Genomic DNA, 10,144 nt, shown 5'->3' on the forward strand with positions numbered 1-10,144 from the left:
ATGAGGCTGGGGAAACCATTGATGTTGCTGCTGCCGGTGCCTCAACTCGTGAGGCCACCTCGTTCGAGTCCAATCCTAGGATGGCACCCCTGCTGGTGAGCTTGGGGCTAGATCGTCTTTGGTGCCTTCGTGTTCGCACAAGGTGTCAGATGCTTTTTTCCTGGTGCCGGAATGGTCATTCATCTATCAGGAAGAGAGATACCTATCCCTTGACCTTCTTCATCTATTGCTGGCTTTCCTTATGGCTTTGGCTTCGTAAATATTCCTAATTTACTTATTCTCAGTTCCTTCCTTCTAGGATAAATTACAGATCACCCCTGATTTTCAATCGAAACTCAGATCACCCCTCGATTTTTAAAAAAACTCAAATCACCCCCTGGTTTAGACCCCAAAATAGCAAATTAGTCCCTAATGTTAGTTTTATGCTGTTAAGTGATGGTGTCAGCCAGTTACATAAATTTAAATCACTAAACTACCCTTGACTAATGTAGAGTTACTTTTTTACCCTTGGATCTAAAAAAACCCAACATTTATGATATGTGAGGTCTTACTTTTCTTTTCTTTTGTTTTTTTTTTAAAATTAAAATAAGGAATCGGAGAGGGAATATTCCCTCTCCTTCTTCCCCAAATCGCTAAACTGAGAATGGAGTTTAGGGTTTTAACAACCACCACCGTGGTCTGTGGCAGCGACCATACCAGAGGTCAGCGGCCAAGCTCAGACCTCATAATTTCTAACCTTTTGGATTCTAGGTGAGGCTCTGGCGGGATTCCAAGCTTCAATGGGTTCCTATTCTGGTATTTCCGCCACTCTTCTATCTCTCCCCTGTATCTCTTCCCAAATATGAAATACCCCCCATTCTATCGATGATATCCCTCTTCTCTTCTTCCTCTAAAGTGTAAACCTTCTACTTACTTTAAACCCTTTTCTAGATCTGCTTTGAAACTTCCTCCAATCTACACCGAACATCCAAATCTGCTCCAAACATTCTTCCCATAATAACCATATTCTCTGATCCACTCCCTTATTTCCCAGATTTGATTGGCATCATGAGAGCATCTTCTTCTCGTTTCCCTTCTCGGATGATTTGGTTAGAGTTTTGCTACCGTAATAGTAATTTTTAGGCAAATGAGCTTTATTGCTTAAAGGTTCTATCTAAAAACCCTACCTGGAGTAGTCTTATGGGATGAGAAGAAAGAAAGTAAAACATTTTCTTAACAGGTGGTCCAGAAAGTATAAATTTATTGTTCTCTACAACTACGATCTCCCCAAAGCCTAAATTGCCAGGTAAAAGTGTCAAATAGATCATAATTAAATATGGAAAAATCTATAGTTATAATTTTATAATGCATCTGGTTAGTAATTTTATAAACATTCTTTTTGCTGAAAGATGAGTTCAATAAACTAATAAACAATCTTGAATCTTCCTTCAAGCCCAGCCATGGTTTCGATCTTGGCTGTGGAGGTGGCAACAAGAAGGAGGAGAAGAAGAGCAATAGAACAGAGAGGAAAGGGTGGAGAGAAAGGGGGAGGGGGTAGTGACGATTGCGTGGAGAAGAGGATGGTGTGGGATGGGGCTTCACGACACTAATGGTGGTGGCGGTGGCGGTGGTAGTGGTGGTGGTGGTGGTGGTGGCTAGGGCAATGGTGGTTGTAGTGGTGGTGGTGATTTAGGGTATAATTGGAAATATTAAAATTGGTATCCTAAATATAATTTACAAGCTTTGGGTATCCAAAGTGCATTTCTACAAACATTGGGTACTTCAATTGTCATTATTTATCTTATTTTGGTTGAGGTTAAAATTTTCTTTTCACCTTTTGGTTTGATTTTAAGTTAACACTGTTACTGTAGAGGGGGACAGATGAGTTTTTTCAAAAATCAGGGGGTGATCTGAGTTTCGTTTGAAAACCAGGGGGTGATCTATAATTTACCCTTCCTTTTATAATGGCTGACCATCGGTCTTGGTGTAGGTTCCCGGCTATAGGTACGATGACCTATTGGGGATGGTCATCGGCTTAAAGGAACTTGCTGCTTCACAGAGCGAGCAGATTCTTCAGCTGATAAGTTGCTTGTTTCTTTGTGTTGTTGCCTGCATGGTTAGTATATCACAAAAATGTATGATAATGCTAATGCTTAGTATGTGATGCAGGAGGGTGACATTTTGGGGTACGAGGCGACTGCCAACCGGCTTCAAAAGGAAAGGGATGAGGCCTTGGCTGTTGCCCGGTCTACCCCAGCTGTAGAGGTTTCGATGCCACAATCCCCGATGGTCCAGATTGATGATCCCATCGATGGCCATGACGTGGTGGTCAATAAAGAGCTGGAGGAGAGTGAAGAGGAGAGCGACGAGAACGAGGATAGTGAGGATGATGAAGAGGATGGTGATGGAGAGGTCAAGAGAGGACGAGGATGGTGATAGAAAGGAGTCCAGAGAGGACGAGGATGATGGAGGATAGTAGTTGTCCCCATTCATCATCATTTTTTTTTTCCATTTTTGAAAGTATAAAGGATGAAAAAATGTTTTGTCTGATTTCTTTAATCCAAGTGTATTTGATCCCTATTTTGAATTCTCGATCAAATGTGTGGTTGGATAGGTCCAAACATGATGCATGGATGTAAGTGTGGCATAAGTTGGTCCATTGTGACCCTAGGGTGTAGGATATCATGTTGGGATGGAAGGGACCCACTGCTGTAGTGCAGATTACCCAAAAATGTGTAAATTCAACTTAGGCTGTAAAGTTACAATATTGACATCGAGCTGCTGTCGATCAAAAGTGAATTGACTTCTCTCGACATAGAGGTTAGTAATGTGAATGTCGAATTATAATTTTCGATTATCGAACAAACTTAGACAGTGGAAACGTATTGCCTGATAGTGAGCCATCTGGGATCGACATCTAAGTGGAATCCTCGACAGTGTATCAATGTCGATGGTGCCATGGTTTGTTGTCAATTTCGTGCTTTTAATTCTGAGTTTTTTCCTTTTTGAAATGCCCAGTTGCAAGATTTTTTTATTTTCCTTCCCTTCTTAAGCCTTTGCTCGTCCTTGGATCTTTATTAAGGAGCCTAAGGAGTGTGGAAACTCCTTATTCCTTTCTTCCTTTGCTCTCTTTGGAATTCTCTCATCTTCTTCCTCTTGTCTACTATTTTTCTTTGTTTTCTCTTGTTTCCTCAAACAATGGACAAAGCTTTGAGTTCATGGATGGATTCCATGCTGAGGGATGACTGTGAAGCTTTGGGAAGAGTGCATCTCCAACCATTGGTGGGTATGAAGAACATGGTGCTAGCTTAGGACTTACTTTGAGGTGTTTCTTGCTATTGGGTCCCGAAGGTACACGTATTTCACTTTGGTACAGTTGAGGTATGTCCGATTTATGAAGAATTTATTGCATGTTTTCTTTCACCCCGTCATGGTGCCATGATTCGTCCCCTCTTGAAGGAAGACTATTCTAAGGACATCATGTCCTTTTTTGAATTGGGAAAGGGATGTCTTCCCCACTTTATACATGGTTACCGTATTGATGTCTTGGCGATGATTCACCTTTTTGCGGGTCAACGTAGGGGTGACCATGGTTTCATGGAGTGTAGGAAGAGAGCTTTCTTATTTTGTGTGATTGCCCAATTCTTGCTTCGTTCTGGTGCTCATGGGGCTTCCCTTGTGTTGATGGAGGTCTTCAAACAAATCCAATGAGATGGTGACATTATTCCTACCATTTTGGCAGAGACGATGAGAGGGCTGGATATCCTGAGTGGGAGTCACACCCCTTATAGTGAGGACTTTTCTGGTAGCTCATACTTGCTATAGGTATTCTCCTTTCTTCTCCTTGTGATTTTCTTTTCTTTTTATCTGCCATGCGTTTAGAACTACCCTCACTCTATATGTATGGCAAATTTGGCTTTGTGAAAGGCTACAATTTATGAAGCCGATGAGAGGAGTTTTCAAGATTAAGTACTATTGCCTCTATTCAGTAGTGATGTACTACCATTGGGACACCTGGGAACATGCTCTTTCCCATATTTCTTCTAATGATATCCGTTGGTGGTGTTCTTGGTGGCCTGTTGATGCCCTAGTGTTGAACTCTTATGGGTGTAACTGTGTGCATCTGATTGGGTTAGGCCACACCTCTTTCTACATATGTAATCGTTTGCGTTGACAGTACGGACTGACTCAAGATGTGCCTCGGGATTTGGTAAATTTCTATCCACTAGAATAGCGGGACAAGGATTGCTAGCCTATGGCGATCCAAGACGATATGAAGAATGTGGGGGTTGTTGATATGGCAAGATGACAGTTGAGTATGAAGATTGGGTGAAGACCCAAGGAAAGAAGAAAGAGAAGACTGTAAGGAGAAGGTTAACATGGGAGCAGAAGGAGACTTCAAGCTCTTCAAGTTCCAACCATTCCAAGGAAGTGGAGGAAGACGATGGTGAAGACACAGATGACACGGTGGTTTTGAAGGTTAAGATTGCAAAGTTGCAGATGAAGGTGGAAGATTTGAGTTATTAGGATGTTTTATTGCCAAGAGTAGGTCATTTTTTTTTTTTGGTCCTTTTTTTTGAACAAGTACTTGTTATTTTCCTTTATAGGATAAACTTTGAATTTGTGATTGAACTTTGAACTTGATTGATTGATTTTTTTTTTTCTTTTAAGTGACTCCTAATGTTATTTCACCAAGATGCCTATGTACCCTTAGGTCTCTAAGGGATTATGTCGAACATAGTTCCTTTGTTTAGAAGACTTTAGATATAGTACTTCTTGAGCTGATCCATGCTTGTCAAATAATGGGGCTCGATCCCATTTAGATCCACAACTCAAACTGCCTGACCAAGTAGTATTTCCTTGATCACCGATTCAATTAGGCCTAAATTTTCCTCATGGATCGTGTATGGGTGCTTGTTGTTCTTTGAGTACCAAATCACCAACTGATAGTTGGCGTGGTACAACCTTCTTGTTGAATATTTATATCATTATTTGTTGGTATTTCTTCATGTTGTCGATGGCATGCATCCTTTTCTCATCAATGAGGTTTAGCTCTTGGAATCTAGTCTTGATCCATTCTGCTTCTAGAATTTCACTTTCCATCTTGACCCGAAGGGAGGGTATCTCTAATTCGACTGAAAGGACAACTTCCATTCCATAGACTAATGAGTAGGGTGTTGCCCCGGTCGAAGTTCGGATGGATGTTCTATATGCCCAAAGTGTATAGGGTACCTTATCGGCCCAATCATTGTGTTTACCGGCCCATCTTCTGTATTATCCTTTTGATGTTCTTGTTGGTGGCTTCCACTACACCATTAGTTTGAGGTCTGTAAGGTGGCGATGCATGCCTTAGAATATTTATATTGTCGCACAACTTCTTCACTTCCCCTCTGAAGTGGGATCCTTGATCTGATATGAGCTCGTAGGGGACTCCATATCAGCACATGATGTTAGTACTTATGAACTTAGCCACCTTGGCTGCTGTTAGTTTGGCGTAAGACTGCGCCTCCACCCACTTGGTAAAGTAGTCGATGGCTACTAGAATGTACTCATGACCATTAGAAGAACTAGGGACCACTTGGCTGATGACATCAATGCCCCAATTGGTGAATGGCAAGGGAGAACTCAGAGTATGCAACTTCAAAGGTGGTGTATGTATGACGTTGCTGAATATTTGACACTTGTGGCATTTCTTTACGTATTATGCACAGTTGACTTCCATGGTGTTCCAATCATACCCTAGTCTAAGGATCTTTTTAGCTATCACTTTTGCATTCATGTGAGGCCCACATATGTCTTGGTGAATTCGATCCATGACTAGTTTTGATTGTTCTTCATCAACACATAATAGTTGTACCCCGTCATATGACCTCTTATAAAGAATATCTTCCAATAGGATAAACTCTATAGCGTATCTCCTCAAAAAATGCCTTTCCTTGGTCGTAGCATCCTTAGGGTATCACCCTTCCTTAATGAAATCCACTATGTTTGCATACCATGACCTTCCATCAAACTGTCAGGGTATGGATGTGATTGATATATACTGGTTGATGTCTTAATTTAATCGAGAATGGATGTACCTTTGTCTCAGATTCCATCTCAACCATGGATGGCAGAGATGCTAGTGCATCGGCGAACCGTTTGTTATCTCATGGCAAGTAAGAGAAGGTGATTTCTTTGAATTCCCTAGATAGTATTTCAACGTGCTCTTGATAGGGTATCAACTTCTCATCCTTAGTTTTCCATTCCCTTGCATTTGGCATATGACCAAAGAAGAATTCCCATAGACTTCTAGTCTCTTGAGTCCTATTGATAAGGCGGCCTCAAGTCCTATGGCGTAAGCTTCATATTCAACCATGTTATTGGTGCATTCAAAGTTTAGTTTAAACACCCAGGGCATATGGGTTCCATTAGGAGTGATTAGTAGTATGCCGGCTCCATAACCCTTATGATTGGCTGCTCCATTAAATAGTAATTGCCAAACCGGATTGGCATCTTCTAGTTCCAATTGTGCAATGTCCGCGTCGGGAAAGATGTCTTCCAACGGTCTGGTCAAGGGTTAGATGTGCTGATAGGTGATCAGCGATTGCTCATCCTTTGATTGACTTTTGTGTCACGTGTTTGACATCAAACTTTGATAATAATAACAACCATCTTGCTAGTCTCCCTATTAAGGCGGGTTTCTCGAATAGGTACTTAATTAGGTCCATCCTTAAGATTAGGAATACTTGGTGGGCTGTCATATAATGCCTCAACCGCCTTAGGGCCCAGGTCAGAGCCATGCAGACCTTCTTTAGTTGTGTATATTTAGTCTCATAGTCCACAAATTTCTTGCTTAAGTAGTATATGTCCTGTTCTGTTCTGCCATCTTCTTGATGTTGTGCGAGCATTGCTCCCATGGCAGTGCCTGTCACGAATAAGTATAGCAATTAAGATTTGTCAGGTACAAGGGGTGCCAATACCGGTGGGTTTGTCAAACCCATTGCCCAATAACCCGGTCTAACTTTTGCGGTCCAATTGAACTTCATGTGTAAGAGGGTGAGCGTATTACGCTTATGAGTTATGGGCCATGATACTCAAGCCATCTCACAAGATTGTCGATCGTGATACGAGGAAAGTCATCAGGGATAGGTTCATCGACAGAGAAATGGGGAAATTTGTCTATGATGGTGTATTCTTGGAATTCTCTTATTTCGAGAATCCACAAGGCACACACTGTTATTACCCATGCCCACTTCATGACGAATGGGAGTAAGTCACTATCCGAATAATTCATGCCTATGCATGACCATTAATAAGTATGAGAATTAAGATGGGCTTGGGCTTAGGACCTTAGCCCCTTTCTATTTATAACTAGAACTTGGATTATGGGCCTAGCAAGATGATGAGCCCAATAACTTAAACTAGGACTCAAGGTTAACCTTTAGCCAAATAGCCCTCAACCTTATTGAACCTAAAGACCTAGACCCCATCCAAACAAACCCTAGGGACTAAAGCAACTTAACCTAATACCCTCTCTCTCTCTCTCTCTCTCTCTCTCTCTCTCTCTCTCACTCTCTCTCTCTCATTTGCAACCACAAAGAAGAAAGAGGGGAAAGAGAAATTGTGGGAGCAAGGAGAGGAGAAGAAGGAAGAAGGAAGAGAAAAAGAAGGAAGAAAGGAGGTGGAAGAGTGGAGCTCGGATCTAAGCCCCAAGCTCAGCTCTCCTACTTGGTAATCTTCCCCATCTCTCTCTTTTCTTATTCCCTAAATTATAGAGCTAGGGTTTGGATCGGTTGAGCATACCATTAATGCTCTACCTACCATATGGGAAGACCATTAATGGCTGAACTTTAGTGCTTGGTTATGAAGATACATAACCCTACATTTAACCCCATGTACCCCCTCCTCCATTTTTGTGGCTTATAGTTGAGGTCCTTACCTCCATTCATGGGGTTCACCAACCCCTATGGTATCCCATTAATTCATGGCTTAAATGCTGTCATTAGTAGCTGGATTAGGCCCTTGTGAAACCCAATACCACCACCATGTTCTCATCCTCTCATATTTGAGAGAAGGAAATCATGGAGAAACCCTTAGGCTATGAACCAAAAAGGGGGAGTACTCTAACCCTTTTGATGAGGCAACCCTCATGCCCTAGAAGCCCTAAGGACCCTTAGGTATAACCCCTTTGAAGCCCCAAACCACCATTCTCGAAATGGTGTTGACAATAGGACAGACAGGGACAAGAACAGGGGACAGGGAGAAGCATTCTGTTTGTGAAAACCCAAGCTTAGATCTTCTGAGTTACTGCCAAGGACAGGCAGAAGCATTCTGTCGATGGGAGACTTGCTGTTCATGCCGGTGGCCTTGTGTCAGCCCTATACGACCTCTTTTGGGAGCTCAACTCTTATGACCGTAAAATACTAACCTCACCATACATTGTACACCCTCTTTAGGTTGACTCACCTGGCTCGGGTGCGTACTAGTGCGTGGGATGGAAAACTTGGTATTGAACGCCAATTTGAGGAACTTAATATTGAAAGCTAGTTCAAGAACCAAGGTGAGTAAGTTAAGCAATCGTCTTAATTTATGGATTCTTTGTGTCATGTCTTATGAATGCCATTCATGCATGTTTGATATTTTATATTATTGACGTTAGGGCATAGGATGGTCTACGTATAGAGATGTTGATCGGATTTTTCATTTATGTTGTGCAATATTACTCTTATATATGGCATTGTGGTGCGTGTAAGATTGGATTTGGTTATGGGATCCAGGTGCCGGTTGGGACCTGGGATACCCATACGGTGGATTGAACTTATACAATGTAGAGTTAGGTTTTCGAAACGGGATCCAAGTGCCTGTGGGTGCTGGGCTTGGGATTGCCGTACTTATAATTGCATTAGAGTTATCTACTGCCTTAGGTGGAAATAGGGTGGTGACCGGCCAACCGCCTTCGGTAATCACATCCTGTACCTGTATGTGTATGTACAGGCTAGAGGGGCGAGAGGATAGCCAGCCGATCGTATATCGGTATCTATGGACTCGCCCTCTAGCTTATGCATGTGCATACCTTATGCATATAATAGATGAATGTTGATTAGGATAAATGTATACCCAGTACTATGGCCCTTACCGACAAGGGTTTAGGTGTCGGTTAAATCCTGAGTCTCGACCATTATTCGAGGTACAACTCAGTGGGAAGTTCGGGCGCTGGTCGTCATTCGAGCCGAATGCCAGGACAGGGTTTAACTCTAGGGTTTGCATACATCCCTTGGTGGAGACCGATACGGCAGGCTTCCAGTGCAACTTGGGTTTGTCATCGTCGGTATACCATCCATTTATGGTGCCGATGTCGGGGATGCTACCTAAGGTGTTGCTATAATACTATACCTAACTTAGTTGTGTTGTTAGGCGGATAACAATGAAACTATACATCATCATATATTCATGTAGCATGATTGTAAATTGTAAGTGATGTACGGTCTACCTCGGTGGTATGGGACACCTTGGTATCCATTCATCATGTACGGTTTGCGGTCAACTTCATTTATTATTATTTATGCTTGATTGTGTGGCTTAGCCACTCATTGGGCTCAGTGGAGCTCACTCCTCGAGGAAACATATTTTTAGATGATGCAGGTACATTCGAGTAGATTGGCACAGAGTACGAGGCTCTCGTTGTTGGATATGAAGATTATGGACTCCAGAGATCGTGGAGCATGGACCAGAGTTCTATTGCAAGGTGTGTTCCCCAAGGGAACAGTGATTGTGGCTGTGTTGCCGTCTTTTGATACACTTGGGCACTTTTACTTTTTAGTTCTTAGTGTATTATTTTTCTTTCCTGTCATGAGTGATGTATTCTATAAACCATAATACATAGGTCCTAATGGGAAATATCGTATCGATGATACCAAACACTGTTATTTATATGTTACAATGTAGTTTCTGCCGACTCTGATGGCAACTATGTTAATACTTTCTTTATTGATCTATTAGTTGCCATTGTGATGAGTTAGTCTTTGGTACTGCATCAGTGATTCTGGTGGTTGGGGAGCATATTTTTAGCTCTGGTTGCATTTCCTCATGGTTCAGGAATGGGAGTGTGACAGCTTGGTATCAGAGCATGATGCTCTACCTCAAGACTAACTCGAGGTGCACACGGCCCGATTTACTCTATACT

This window comes from Telopea speciosissima, chromosome 2 (genome assembly GCF_018873765.1).
Source record: "Telopea speciosissima isolate NSW1024214 ecotype Mountain lineage chromosome 2, Tspe_v1, whole genome shotgun sequence".
Lineage (NCBI taxonomy): Eukaryota > Viridiplantae > Streptophyta > Magnoliopsida > Proteales > Proteaceae > Telopea > Telopea speciosissima.